Consider the following 15,559-nt stretch of genomic DNA (forward strand, 5'->3'; position numbering starts at 1 on the left):
GAAGATACACTGTCTCACCCATGGCAAGAAGCCCTGCTATCACTCTCGATCAAGATACCCTGGCCTCTGTTGATCTGGAAATGGGCCACTCAGAGCTCACTTCTGGCCGTCTGAATACCAGGGCAGAAGACAGTTGGGAATACCTGTCAGGTGACAGGCATTCCCTGTCAGGTGTCACCATCAAGTGACAGTTGGTGTCACCTGATGGTGACACCCTGGAAGGACCACCTGAGCGTCCATTGGTTCCTGCTTCTTGGGTCCTCGCAGCTTCCATGGTTTCTGCTCTTCCCAAGGCCCATTCTTCAGCTTTGCCTTCCATTCTGTGAGCTACGGCTTGTATACATCCAATAAATTCCATTCTATTAAGTTAACCAGGGTTAGTTCCTATTGCTTGCATCGAAAAAGCCCTAACAGACACATTAGTCATGCAACCTTCATGGTGTGGAAGAGAGAGCTGGACTTTAACAAAGGGGCATAGCATCAAATCTGAAAGAATAGGAGTTTTCCTTTGGACTATGTCACTTGCCTGCTAAAAACCACCAACGAACGGATTGCACTCTTTATCCTCCCCAATCTCCCCTCCTGGCCACCACCACAGCCCATTCTCTCAACACAACCAAAATCTAAACGTGCTTTAACATGGCTCACCATCCTTATTTATCCCTTACACAAACCCTCCCCTCTACAGACACCGTGCTACTTGTCTCCTCCGCATAAGTCCCTTTGTAGTTTACTTTAAATACTTCTGGGTAGATAGTATGATATTCGGAATGTAGCAGGTGAAGTTTCAACTCTTAAGGGTGTGGGCTATTCTATAAGAAGAATCGTCTTCCAGACCTGACTGTAACAAGGAGACAGTCTCAGTTTGGAATGCATTGGTCTCCTGTATGTGTATGTATGTATGTGTATGTGTGTGTGTGTGTGTATACAGATATATATATATATATATATATATATATATATATACATACACACACATTTGATCTCCATTTTGAACAAATGGAGAGCATGCCTTAGAAAGTCTTCTACAAGTAGCACAGCCAATTAGGGAGGTAGCTGTGCAGCATTTATTTTTTATTATAATTATTTGTACTGTTACTTCCTAGTTATGGAGAATAGTGTTCAGGGGGTGCTCAGGTGATGGAAGTTCTGGGAAACACTTCTATACATTAGAGCTCCCTGATTAGGACATTAGCTTCTATAGGGCACTGAGGATGTTTTATTCATCTCTGCAAGTCCTAAGCAGGTCCTATGGCTGATATATGGTAGGTAATCAGGAGTTCAATACAAAATGGCTGCATTAATAACTAAAAGACCATTAATTCACGGTCAGTAATCTGGAATTGGTAATATAACTTGAGCAAAGAAAAATTATAAGGACAGCAACAATGTAAAGATGTGCTTACTGAGTTGGCTAAAGATGACATGTGTTTAAGCATTTTGTGATCCCTTTGCTTACAAACCAGTGCCTCCCACCACATCTCACCTATTCATGGAAACAAGCTTGGCCGGACCGTGAATGTTCATCCTCCACTTACCTATGAACTGGATTCACTGTATGTGTCGGCTGAAATGTCATTTCACTGCAGTTGCCTTCTCTGAGCATTGTCCCCGCCCACAAACGCCATTCAGTGTCCCTGCTCCCTGAACTGTTTTCTCGCGGCAGTGATCATGGTTGAATTATAAACTGATTTGGGTGATCATGTGATCACTGTTTATCTGTCATGCTAGACTCTAAGCTTCCTGAGCAGAGAGGCTGCGTCTATTTCATTTACTCTTGATTCCCAGCGCCCAGCTTTAGGCTTTCACTTAGTAGATGCCCGATAAATACCTGAAACATCAATGAACAAATGTTCCACGTGTGTCATTTAAACAATTAGCCAATTCAGGCTGTTACAGCAATTCAGACTGGCCTTGCTGTCAACTTTCCTGAATAAATAAACAAGATTTTACAACCATCCGTAAGTCAAGACCCTAACAAAGCCATTTAGAAAACTAAGTTAATCTCATTGGGAAAAACTGAGAACACATTTTTGCACAGTCTAGCACCTCACATAGGGCGGGCTCTTCTCCTTGCCGAGCCTTTGGCCAAAGTATAAAATAATGGAAAGACAGACCCTCTGCGAACACCAGGAACCACGATGCAACTCTGTCCTCGGCTTTGTGCTGTCCTTTATGCCATCCTCGAAAACGTGCTGTTTTGACCTAATCGCTCCCATTTTCTTGCTTCGGGGATGACTCCTCATACTTAGCCTTATGTGTTATTATTCTCTTGTGGCTAATATTCCCAATGCAGAACTGACCCTTTGTTCAGATTCTTCTTTCCGCAGTGCTGCATTTCAGGACACACTGTTTCATCCATCTCCGTAGTCCTTTGTGTTGGGATTTCCAAAAAAAAGCATCCCACAAAACTAACCAGATTTCTTCATGCCTCCTGTTCAAGAAGAAGATGCCCCGGATTTGCAAAGAGCGTATTGAACAACATGCTCGCAATGCTCCTGAGGAGGAAAGGTACTTTGGCAGAGGAACTCCATTACCACTCAGATCTTTACGCATGAATTCCAGAATATGACAGGACGCATGCTTCTCCCCCAAACTAGCAGATCCACATGGTAAAAGGTGACTGTTCCCTCCAGCCCCTGCCAGGCTGGCTCTTGGCAACAGCTGCCTGATTTCTCATTCCCTGGGTCCCCACCTCTCACTTTCACTCTCCCCTCTGCATCTATGTGACATTTCTAAAAGACAAGCTGTATTCAGCCCCCTGCTTAATCCCCTTCGATCTACGCATTCTCTTGACACACATGTATCAACAGTAAGCACCTGCTGTGTACCAGGCACAGGGCTCCTAAGAACACTGTGGCGAACAAGATGGCAGGTCTCTGCCACCATGGAGTTTCTGTTTTCTGTTGGGGGAGCCACACATGAACAGGTATCAAAGCTCCCCATCACCCTTGGGATGGAATCCAAGCCTTCCTTGGGAGGCATTCAAAGCCCTTCAGGATGTGTGTCTGCTTGCCTCTTTTCCAGCATTTTCTCACATATGTTCTAGAAGCTTCCTCGATGTCACATTCAATGCCATGGGCATTCTGAACTACTGGCAGTTCATCAGACCTGCCATCCTCTTGCAGCTTGGCTTTTGTCAACTCTGCCCCTTCTGTGTGCCTCGCTCTTTTTTTTTCCTTCTCTGATGCTTTTCCTAAAAATCTCCTAGTCATTCTTCAGTGCTTGTCTTATAGGTCACTTTCTATCCAGAAATCCTTCCTTAACACCTCTCTTCCCATTGCCCCTCTCCTACTCTCTCCCCAGCTGGGTATAGATGTCTCTCCTCTCAGTTCCCCAGTGCCTTAAGACCACCATATCACAACACACAACCACTGGTTTAGAATGGCCCATTTCTTACTCATTGTTTATACTCCCCCATTTCCTGGCAACTAGGAGTGTAAATTTCATCTCCCCTCTTGGATCCACTACACTGCTAGACTTTTCTCTAGGAGAAAAGTTTATACAGAGCTTGCAAGGTTCATTGATATGTCAGAGGCTATAAACTGGTGTGAGGTAGGGACGGGACTTGAACCCACATGTCCTGTCCCTGAATGTCTGTGCAGAAACTGCAAAAGCAGATCACACTTAGGAATAGCTTACAAGGATTCAGGTGACTTGTGCAAGGGGACCATATGTCCCAGTTTGTGCAAGACAGTCCTGGCTCATGCCTGGTGACCGAGTATAATCATTCATATTTTCTTTCACTTCCAGAAGTGACACTGACTTACTTGGCACCATGTGTAACTTATGTGCCTATTTATATGGCAGCAGGATGTCCTCTGAATTTCACTTAGAAGGTATCCTAAGAGTGTTTGCTGAGGGCTCTGACAGGGCCACTGTTACAGATACAGCAAGTGGTTCCAAGAAAGCCCAGACCACAAACCAGTAAGAGCCCTCCTTACAACCAGACCATGCAATGCTCCTTCAAGTGCTCTGTAAAAATGCCCATTTGAGGGTGACTGTTTGGGACTCACTTGCCTGGAAGTTTATGTCGTACTCCAGAAAACGTGCATGATGATTACTAGGAAAGCAGCTGGGGATGTATCCAGACTTAGGAAGCTAATACGACCATGATGGAAAAGGAGTCTGGTTCTTTAAATAACATTGAGAAGCCCTGCAGGTGGCACCGGCCACTTGGCAGACTTTACTGCTTAAGCAAAGGCAAGAAAGAAAAGTAAACCAAGGAGAAATGTTCCTCCCCAGCCAAGGGCAGAGAGGTTTTCCATGATGTCCAGTGGAGAGCAGACTGGCACATCTCCCATGGGAGAGTCAGATAGAGGAAGAATGAGGAAAGCCTTTGTTTGATGAACCTCCAGCCAGGACTGCAGACTCCAACCAGGTCTCAGACACAGTTTCTCCCTTAAACAGTTACACGAGTCCTTCATCTAACTGCCCCAGGCTGCCTGAGGACAGTGGGTAGGAAGAAGAGAAGCCAGGCACATTGTCTCTGCCCTCGAAAAATTCAGAGCAGAGACTGCAGAGCCATTGCCTTCTACAAACTCTTCAATTAAACCTTGATCTGAACAAGTACAGTCTGATGACATAGCCAACATTATGAAAAAATATTCTAGAACCAGTTGGAGCTTTAGTCTTTGTAGCTCTTATAAATTGAGAACATGAAACTATAACTCTTAAAAGAACTACAGAACCATGGAAATCCAAGCCTTTTTTCGAGGTGGTGAGAAGTCAGGAAGTTTAAAAGAGGGAGGCAAAAATTTTTCCACCAAATTGTGTCTGAAAGAATGAAAGGTAATGACTTGAGGTTATACTGCTAGAAACTGGTCCTGGCTCCTCCAAACTAAGCAGAGGAAAGCAGGGGAAGTGGTTCTTGTTGTCACGACTCAATGAAGGGATTTAAGGTGGGTTGCAAGATGCTTCCCCAGAAACAGACCACCAGCAAGGAGTTTTAGCCCTAAAGGAACTCTAGAACGATGTTTTCACCATCTCCTAAAGCCAGCTCCTCCTAATTTCCTTGCATTGGGGAGAACATGACAGAAGGACCATTGTATCATAGAATATTGAGGTTCGGAGATACTTATAATCCAACCACAAAGCCCACTTCCCCCTCCTAAATTCCCAGAGCATTAAAGAGGTTGCAACTTCTGTCTTTTCTTAATCCCAAAGCAGTTATTTGAGGTAGCATCATAGTAATACTTCCAGTCTCGTCTTATGCTGCTGCCAACGCTAGCAATCTTTCAGTTCTTTGAATATTCCAAAGTGTTTCCTGCCTCAGGACCTTCGCACATGCTGTCCCTCTGCCTGGAAAATCCTGTTCACCCCTCTTTTGCCATGTTGACTCCTTTTCATCCCATAAATATTACCTTAAATATCATCTTCTAAGACAGGCCTTTTCTGACCATTCTATCTAAACTAGGTCCCTCTTCCCCTTCTGACAGATGAATAAGGTTTTTTCCTTCTTCATCACCATATATTTTCCCTTTCTCATGACCACTACCTTAGGGAAGGTACATAGGAAAGAACAAGAAGGCAGTAGCCCACGTCTTCCTGGTTTTGTTTTTACTAAGACCTAAGCTCTTAGTGGATTTAGAAGTAAGGCAGAAAATCTCAAAGAAACTTAGAAGGGAAAGGATTTCCCCCAGACTAAAGGAGGATTCCCTGGAGAGAAGGAAGGAGGTACAAGAGAGGGTCTGTATGGGGTTCACTAGAGCCAAGAGCACCAGCCCCTTGCTTCTCTATAAGACCTATGGGATGGGGGAGGATAAGTAGTGTGGGAGAGGAAAGAGCTATGGCCCAGCTGAGGTATATGCAAGAGGATGGACTCTCATACAGCTCCATCTGGGCATGGAGGTGGCAGGAAGGGGGGCGGTCTATGAGGACAGAGACCATGGATGGCTCAAAGGCAACATATATGGACAGTTGACAGGGGACCAGATGAGAAACCTCCTACCCAAATTCCTCAGTACTGCTCAAGGCACCAGAATTGCAAAATGACCTGCAAAGCATGAAGGAAGCCAGGAAGGACTGTGGGCTCAGAATATAAAATGAAGTTGGGGTATAGAAAATTAAGAGAATGAGTTTGTGTATGGAGAGTCAGACTGTGATAATAGATTAATAAATAATATGTGGATGGGTGAGCTCTACATGAAGTTTAGGGGTATGTCCTTTTGAGACCCCATCAAGTGCTATTAAATGCATGGATGCTCTTAAAGACCACACATAAGGCAAGTCTCTCTACCCTTTAATAATTTACACTTTAGGGGAACGGAAGAAAGTCCAGGCTTTGGAGTCAGACAGCTCTGCCACTTTTATGTATGTGACCTTGGGTGAGGTACTTCACCTCCCTGAGCCTCATGGCTTTTGAGTAGATCAATGAGCTAATGCTTACATTATACCCAACATAATATTCAGCACATAGTAATATCTCATAAATCATGAGTACAAAAAATTTTAAGTGAAATAGCTATGTACCTGGCCCGAAGCCCCAAAAGATGCACAAAAAGGTAACATTTTTTTTCCCATTACAAGTGACGAAATTTAGAGAAGAGATTTGCTCAAAGGCAAGCAAGTGGCAAAACTGGAACTTGAACCCATGTCCATGAGACTCTTAGACTAGAGCTCTAGTCACATTTGTTTTTTTCAAAATATACAAGGGCCAGGCACTAAGTATATAGCAGAGAAATAAAAATGGCAAAAAAATCCCTGCCTTCATGGAGTATATGTTCTGGAAGAAACACCAAAGCCCAGCCCATCATTAACATATCATTTGAGTTGCCTTTCCAGCAATGAGAATGGATCCTACCTGTTCATTGGCTCTCTTCATCCGTTCCTTACGAAACGCAGATTTGCTGGATGGAGAAAGGATGCACATTTGCTAAGCACCTGTGATATGTTAGGCAATTTGCATGCATCCTTGTATTTAGAGGCAAACTGGAGTCAGGGCCACAGACAGACCCCATATCACAGGGCAAACATAACTGGCCCATGCAGGGATTGAGGCCGTAACCTCGATCACATTCTAAACACACCCAAATGCAAGAGCTCATGGGCCATAAACTACTAAGAATGGTAAACATGCAAGTCCCCTCCTGCAACTAGCTCTAGCTTTGAGAGTTGATTTTCAAATCTGAATGTTTTCTGTTTGTTCACATGTTTGTTTACATTTGAGAGACTTGATGGTGTAACATGGGACAGGACCATAGTCAGCTGGGTGCCCCGCTGTGTCTGAGAAAGACTGCTTCCAGCCCGGTGTCTCAAGACAAATGTGGACTTTGGAGTCATACTTATTTGTGTCTCAGATTCTCCCTCACCTGCTGTGTGATCACGAGCAAACCACCTCAGGACTTCTCTAAACCTCTGTCGCCTCGTCAGTGATATAAGGGTTGTGTACTAGTTTCCTCCTGTTGCTGTAAGAAGTTATCACAGACTTTGTGGCTTAAAATGGTACAAACTTCCTATCTTACAATTTTGGAGGTCAGAAGTCTGACGTGAGTCTTGCAGGGCTAGAATCAAGGTGTCTGCAGGGCTGAGTCCTTTATGGAGGTTCCAGGGGGGTATCTGTTTCCTTGCCTTTTCTAGCTTCTAAAGGTTGCCCACTTGCCTTGGATGAGTCACTGAGAAAAGTGTAAAAACTATGAATTGGGACTAGGGTGGTGATGGAGGGAATAGAAAGCAGGTTAGCTTGACCAGGACAAAAAGACTAGACAGTAGAGAGGATAATTATGACTCTGGGGGAAAAAAAACAGACAATTTTTTCTGTAGCAAATTTTTCCCCCAGAAAGTGAGGGGTTAACATTCTCTTCTGCAGAATTGAGTACAGGATACACCCTTGAGGGCTGATTTTCTGTTGTAAACAATAACATTCCTTTCCCTCAGTCCTGCTGACTAGGAGAATGGAGATTCCTAAGAGTAGCACCAGACTCCCAGTGCTTTGATGCATCATCCCATTCCTGGCAGAAGAACTCCAGGTCTACTTGCTGGGGTGGCACTGAATGGTTTAGGTTTGCATGGAACCACTAGCAAATGCCCTCTCTGGTGACACAATGGAGGCAGAAGGGCCTCCCTGTACAGATGCCTGAGAAACCTTCACTCCCCACTAAATACAGCTCAGAAACTTTCAAGACCCCAGTCATCTCCAGACTCAGAGCTCAGATTTCTTCCTTCTGGTATTCAGGGCTCCCCATAATCGTCACTCACTCGCCCGGTCAACATGCATGTGTCTTATATCCCAAAGCCCCTCAACACATGGATTATATACTCAGATCTTCATCAAGTGCAGGCTGTCGTCCAATGCAAACCACGTGCCAGAGCCCTTCCCTGCTCTGAAAGGACACCAACTGCCACGTACATTTCTTGAGTACTTACTATGTACCAGCTGATATCCGAAGAGCTGTGCACACAATCCTTGCTCTAAGCCTATGATATAGGTCCTATTTTGTCCCTACTTTATAGGTTAGGAAACTGAGACAGCTACAAATTAAATAGCTCACCTTAGGTCACACTGTCAATTCTAAAGCAGTGGTTCAACCAGGGACAAATTTGTCCCCCTGGGGACAGTTGGCAATGTCTGGAAACATTTTTGGTTGTCGCACTGGGGGATGGAGGGGGATACTATTGGTATCTAGAGAGCAGAAGCCACGGATGCTGCTAAACATCCTACAATACACAGGACAGCCCCACAACTAAGGATCATCTGGCCCAAAGTGTCAACGGTGCCAAGGCTGAGAAACCGTGCGCTAGAACCAGGTTTCGCACGCGGGCAGCCCCGTTGAACATGCATTGATGACATCCCTGGCCACGTGGTATTAAAACAGTTTGTCTCCTACACTAGCTCATGAGTTTCTCAAAGGCAGGGACCACTTTTTATAAACATTTATATCTCTCACGAATGACCTATAACTCAGTGAATGCTTGTAAAACAAATGAACCAACCAACAAGCAATTGAACAAGTAATTCCTGGAACAGAATCTTCTCCTTTCCTGAATGGTTCATTCTCTTTTCCTTCCTTTGGCCCTTATCATCTTCTGTCTTAATTTATCATCATCCAGGTACTTGTCTCGTTTCCGCTATTAGAACAGAATATTCCAGAAGGCAAACACTGAGCCACCATGCTTGGGGTCTCAGGAGCTCCAGCATTTAGCCCACAGGAGACCTTTAGTAAATATTTATTGAGATAGAATGTTCTCCATTTCTTCCTCTCCTTCCCATTTTCTACTTTATGCACCCTGTGCTTATCTTATCTTCATTTACTCATTCAATCTACTGAAAATTCCAAAGTGACTGACAGGCTGCGGAGGTTGTAGCCGGAGTGATTTAAAAATCAGGCATCATAGGTATGCGCTGGAGGATACCCAAGATACATTTAAGAGCCTGTGAAAGTGTTCTCATTTTAATTTTTTTAATCAGGAGAAAAATAAATAGTAATGAATATATAATAATGAACTCAGCCTGGATTATATTCATCTTTATAAAAAGGCAGGCATAAAACATAATTTTTTTTTTCAATGAAGGCCCAGAGTGGCAAAAGTGCTCAGGCTGCTGAAAGCCATAATGCAGCCCTGGGTTGTAGTAAGTACTGGAGCCTTTTGCTCCCTACCCTAATTAACTGACATCAGACATGCTTCCGTGATCACCGCAGAGCAGAAGAAAATGTTCAGTGCCTGGGGTACCAACTGCCTTCGTTATCTACTGCTGCGTAATAAATTACCACAAACCCAGGAGCTTAAAACAGCACGTTATCTCGTACTCTGTGGGTCAGGAGTGCAGGCATGGCTTAGCAGATTCAGATTCTCTGCTTCAGGGTCTCACCAGGCCGCAGTCAGTGTGCTGGCTGGACTGCATTCTTATCTGAAGATTCAACCGGGAGGAGTCCATGCCCACGTGCACTCAGGTAATTGGCACCATTGAAGTCCTTGTGGCTATAGGACTGCATTCCTTGCCACATGGGCTCCCTCACAGCATGTCTGCTTGCTTCTTCTAGGGCAGCAGGAGGGCAAGAGAGACTCTCACTAGACAGAGTCTTATACGATGTGATGTAATCACGGGGTGACATCCTATCGCCTCTGCCATGTCACGTAACAAAATAATGGAAGTGGTATCCCGTCATCTTTGCTGTGTTCTATTGGTTGGAACAAGTCACAGGTCCTGCCGACATTCAGGAGAGGGGAGTGCACCAGCGCATACACACCAGCAAGTGGGGATCATGTGAGTCACCTTTGATGCTGTCTGCTATGCCAACCTCATGGGCATTCCACAAACAGTAGGAAAATGAGGGCCAACCAACCCGCAGGTGGGTACGTGAGCATTTCATTGCCAGGAGGCCTGGGCTCCCCCTTGCGATACACACATGAATCACTCCCTAGCTCCATCCAGGTCCCTGCTCAAGTATCACCTCCTCAGAGAGGAGAAGGCATCCCCTGAAGCCCCCCCTCCCACCTTTGCTCCTCAACGCCTTCTAGCCACCTCTGTTGCTCTGGCAGAGATGGTCAGAAGTGACCAAATAGTCCTCCGCTCTCCTCCACATCCCAGCTACCCAGGCTGCTGGAGGAGGGCCAGAGCATGCGACCCCATATAGCACACAGTGTAAACACGTCAGCTCCCCAAGAATTTTCTCTTATGCTTTCTACCTCAGCACTCTCTCCTTCTTTCAATCAAAGAGCTTATTAGCATTCTAGGATATGATCTCAGTTGTAACCTCCTGTAGAGCATCCTACATGGCTTCATATGGCAACAGCCACCACCAGGCCACAGGACGTAGGAGACAAACAAATGTCTTTCTGATTATATCAGGATGCCTAGTATCACTGTTTTTGGACCCAGTTCTGAAATACTGATGAGGTCATCTGACAGAGAGTGCTCAAAAAGGTTAATGTCTTTGCACAAAGCATAATGTGTAAATACGTAGACAATGATCATGTATTCACACATCACGCTTTAGAAAGACGTTCTACGTAAAACTCTCCCTCTGGCACTCAGAGTTAAGGCCCTGTCTGAGTTGGGGAACTCGGCTCTTTGGCTGACCCCTGAGGGGAGCAGGTATGAGGCATAAACCAGCATTAGTGTCAGGAACACCTGGAGATTCTGGTTCTGGATTCAAGGTGCTTACCCTGCAGCAGGGGAGAGAACAGGTACTTGAAATCCAGACCTCAGGGCTAAGCAGACCGTCAAGTGACTGCTGCAATGCCCAGAGCCTGTTGTTAGCCTCTGTGCTATACTAGCACCTGTCCACAGTGAGCATTAGCGGAGGCGAGGCTTAGCAGAGCTCCTGCACACACTATGCGCTTGCTAGACAGTAGCTATTTTCAGACTTCTTACCTTTTGGTTGAAGAGAAACAGAGAACTCGATACACTACAGCGTATAATGCGAACATACCGCTTCCCAGTCAATTTTTTTCTTGTACTTTACCTTAAAGGGCAGCAGAGAAGTGGGTGCACAGGAAAAAACAAACAAGCAAAGACCCACCCCTTGACCAAACCTAGGCTTCTCTGAGCCCCTTCTCAGCCTGCACAGCCAGTTTTAGCAAGACCTCTGCTAAGTCAGGGCTCTTGAAGAATCCCCCTCCCTCTGATGTCTCCTCAGTAATTTTCTATCCACTGACCCCTCACTCTGCACCTGGCAATAAATCCCCCCTGTCTTTGCAATATTCAAAGTTGAGCTCAGCTTTAATGACTCTCCCCTATTGCAATGGTACTGAATGAAATCTGTCTTTACTGCCTTTAACTAGTACTGGGCTCAATTTCTCTTTCACAAAATAAAGCATTCAAAAACCAACAACTTTTCAGATAATTTCAACCAAATAATGCTCGTTTGTTGTAATTACGGGTTTTCTGGATAACGCTCTCAATCTCCTGCTTTGTTCTGAGGCTGTGGAGCTGAAGGGAGGATGGTGGAAGGCGGGCCTGCCTCTCAGCACTGTCACACTTGTGCACATGTACACACAAGTACATATGCATACCTGTACACATACAAACACACACAAGCACATATGTGCATGCACACACACACATATACACAAACACACACAGCCGCTTCTCCTTTACTTCTGCCTGGTTAACTCCTCAGTCAAGGCAGGGCCACTTCCCCCAGGATCAGTCCTTGACCTCCTTGGCCAGGTCAAACTTCCCTACCACTTCAGGCCCTCCAGGTAGCACTGTCAGAGCCTGTGACCGGATGCTTGTTCCATGGTTCTTTGATCAATGTCTGGATTCCCATCTGTCTATCACCTGAGCTCTTTGAGGGCAGGGGCACTGTCTGTTTTCCTCACCATCACACGACAGTGCCAGGCAGAGCTCACTCTAAATTGAAAGCCTCAGGAAACCTCAGTTGAGCTAGAGAAAGGAGGACAGAAGGAAGGAAAGGAGGGAAAAAAGGGGAAGGAAGGAAGGAAGGAGAGGGAGGGGGGAGGGAGAGGAGGAGGAAGTGAAAAAGGAAAGAGGAGAGGGAGGGAGGGAGGGAGGAAGGGCACAGAGTATGAGTACTAAGGTCAGTGAGGGGAGCAGAGGTACCCCTGGCAACTGTGGACAGCCCAATACTCCTTGCTGAGGAGGTGAAGCTTTTGCCAGTAGGCAATGGGTAGTCGTGAAGAGTTTTAACCAGGAAGTTGGAGGTGTTGTAGTCAAATATGTATTTTAGAGAAATCAGTTTGGCTATTCAGAGCAGTATGCTGGTTAAACAGTCCAGACCAGAAAGTCTGGAGGCCCGAGTTAGGGTGGTGATGGTAAGCATGGAGAAGAGGAGATGAACTTAAGAAATGCTGAGATGCATTCGGCCAGAACTGTTGACTAGGTACTGATGAGAATGGTTAGCGGGAGCCCACTGAGCATTTCCTCTATGCCAGACATTATGCTACAGGCTTTGCGAACACTATGCCATTTAATCCTCAGAAATTCATCAAGGTAGGTGCTCTCCAATTTTGTGGTTGATAAAAATGAGTCAGAGAGAGGTTAAGGAATTTGCACAAGTCACACAGGCTAGAGATCGGTAGAGCTGGCTCCAGACCCAAACCTCTAGCCACTGGGTCCCCATGAGATAAAGTCACACCAGACATGAGCTCTGTATCCCTTCATGGAGCTCACAGTCCAGTGTTTTTAAACCTTTTCTTTCTAAGCAGAAGAAATACTATAAGGAACCAATCTAAATTCCCAGCTTGGGCAAATGGGTAGGCAGTGGTACCATTAATTAAAAGTAGAAGAGAGGTTGCTTGTTTGGAGTGAGGCTTGAGGGTAATGGCTTGCATCTGAAGTACTGCGTCTGAGCTGCTGTGGGACATCCAGGGAACACTGTCCAATGGGCTCCTGGATGTTCAGGCCATAATTCGAGAAGGATCTAGATACATATTTGGGAATAAAATTGGAAATGACAGCTAAGGATTAGGCAAACGGCCAAGATCAGTGGTTCTTGAAGACGTGCTCCTCAGAGCTTAGGGTTCTATGCAGGTGCTTCGGGAGCCAGCAGTGGGGCAGAGAAGGGGTGCCCATGCTGCCCACCCCCACTACCACCAGGGCAGAGCTCCAGACTTCAGTTTATAACCCTATTAGTTCTGCTTCTAGGCAAAGAGTTTAAGATGGATAGATGGGCAAATGGATGGATGGATAGATGGACAGACCAGGGAACAAATAAAGTGGACCCAATAGGGAGAGAATACTTTGGCTGGAAAGGTTCACACAAGCTCCCCAGGCACCCCAAGCCCAAGCCAGGTACCTGCAGAAAGGTCACAAGAGTATTTCAGATCTTCTGTCTCTGATAGGAATGAACAGTCTGGCAAAATGGCTGCCTTGGTTAATGTTTGCTCAGGATGTAAGTGGGAAATTCAGAGGCTGCCAATAATGAGACATAGGGCTTGTAGCCTGCTGACCCTGAGAGAAGCAAGGGCCAAGCCCCTGGGCCCTGACCACACCCTCACTCTGGGAAACTCAGTGCCCGTAAGGACTAGAGGAGCACAGCTAGTCCTGGACGCGGGCCACATACATCTTGCTAAGTAAACCTCCACGATCTACTGTAATAACAGTGCAGGGAGACCGTCTGTGGGTCCATACTTTGAGTCTGACCCATGCAGCTATCTTCAATAATCTCTGTAAGCAAAGTTCCAAGCAGGACAAAAATGATCTCTGTGTTGTGTCAAAAGCCAGCAAACAAGATGTGATGCTGGAATGTATCTGGATCACACACATACACCCTCAGGTTTCTTTCCTCCTTCTTTTCTTTTTTGGTGGGGATTTTTCTTTTGATTTAGTAATAAATAAAAATATATGTGTGCCTATTCCTGCCTAAACTGTCAACAGCAGGCATGGCTATTAAACCACAAGGGCACCGTCTCCTGTACCTACTTTGGATGTATTTTCCCCATTTTTGACTCCAGGAATGTTTGTTCTGGCTGCATCTGGGATGAGGATTTTTAAACTGATTTTTCATTTGGTGAGAAAAAGTGGGTCATACTGAAAATGGCTCTCTGCGAACCTGTAACAGATGCTGTCGCCACACAGTCATCGTTGGATGAATCCACCATCCATGATTCCTATTAAAATTTTTATCAAACTGCCGGTGATTCCCAACTAGATAATTGAAACTAATTTTTTGGAGAATTCACATAAAAAGGGCTTCTCTAAAAATAGAAAGATTGGGGCAAGTGGACCTTGTCTATTCTCTACACTATGAAATAAAACTTCCAAGCCCTCCTTTGATGGTGTGTTCTTCTGCCTTTCCCCTCAATTTCGTGACACACTCATTTGTGAAAATAGTAGAAGTTGTAGTTCATCTATATAACAACAACCCTATTAGTATTATCCCCATTTTATAGATGAAGAAACTAAGGCTTAGTGATAAGCAACCTGCTTGAGAAATTGCAAACTAGGAAGTAACAAAGCCTGGATGGAAACCTCTCTAATTCCTACACACCCCACCGTAGGTTGGCTCCCAGGGATGCATTAAATTAGAATCAGGGAACACGGACTCTGACCTTCTCTCAGTTACTATTGGTAATAATAAGTGTAGACATTTATTGGGTGTTTACTGTATACCATTCATTTACAAGTATATTATTTCAATTCTTACAACTGGATTATGAGATTTAAGATTAAGAATCTTGCTCAAATAGAAAATGATTTGAACCCAGGCAATTGAGTCCAGAGTCCATGCTTCTAACTTTCACACCAAACTGTCCTCAGTGGGTGACCCTGGCAGGTTGCTCCTCTTCTCTGGACCAGTACCTTTCCAGGTAAACATTCAGCCATTGGCTATATTTCCTGTTCCAGTTATCTATGAAGTGTTAACAGACTACCCCAAGTCTTAGTGGCTTAAATCAACCCTTTTTTTTGACTCACAATTTTGTGAGTCAGGAAGAGCTCTGCTGGGTGGTTCACCGCTCATGTGTAAGGTGAGCTGGGGCTGGAAGATTTACTTCTATATGGCTTTGTCACCTATAGATCTAGCCCCTTAGTGCTCCTTGGTTTCTCTCTTCCCACACGGCATCTCATCCTCCAGGACCCCTCTGAGTGGTGTAGGCTTATAGCATGATGGTCTTGGGGCAGGTAGGCTTCTTATATGGTGACTGGATTCCCCTG

The sequence above is a fragment of the Monodon monoceros genome, unplaced genomic scaffold, assembly GCF_005190385.1.
Source record: "Monodon monoceros isolate NGI ecotype Baffin Bay Population unplaced genomic scaffold, NGI_Narwhal_1 Super_Scaffold_18, whole genome shotgun sequence".
NCBI lineage: Eukaryota > Metazoa > Chordata > Mammalia > Artiodactyla > Monodontidae > Monodon > Monodon monoceros.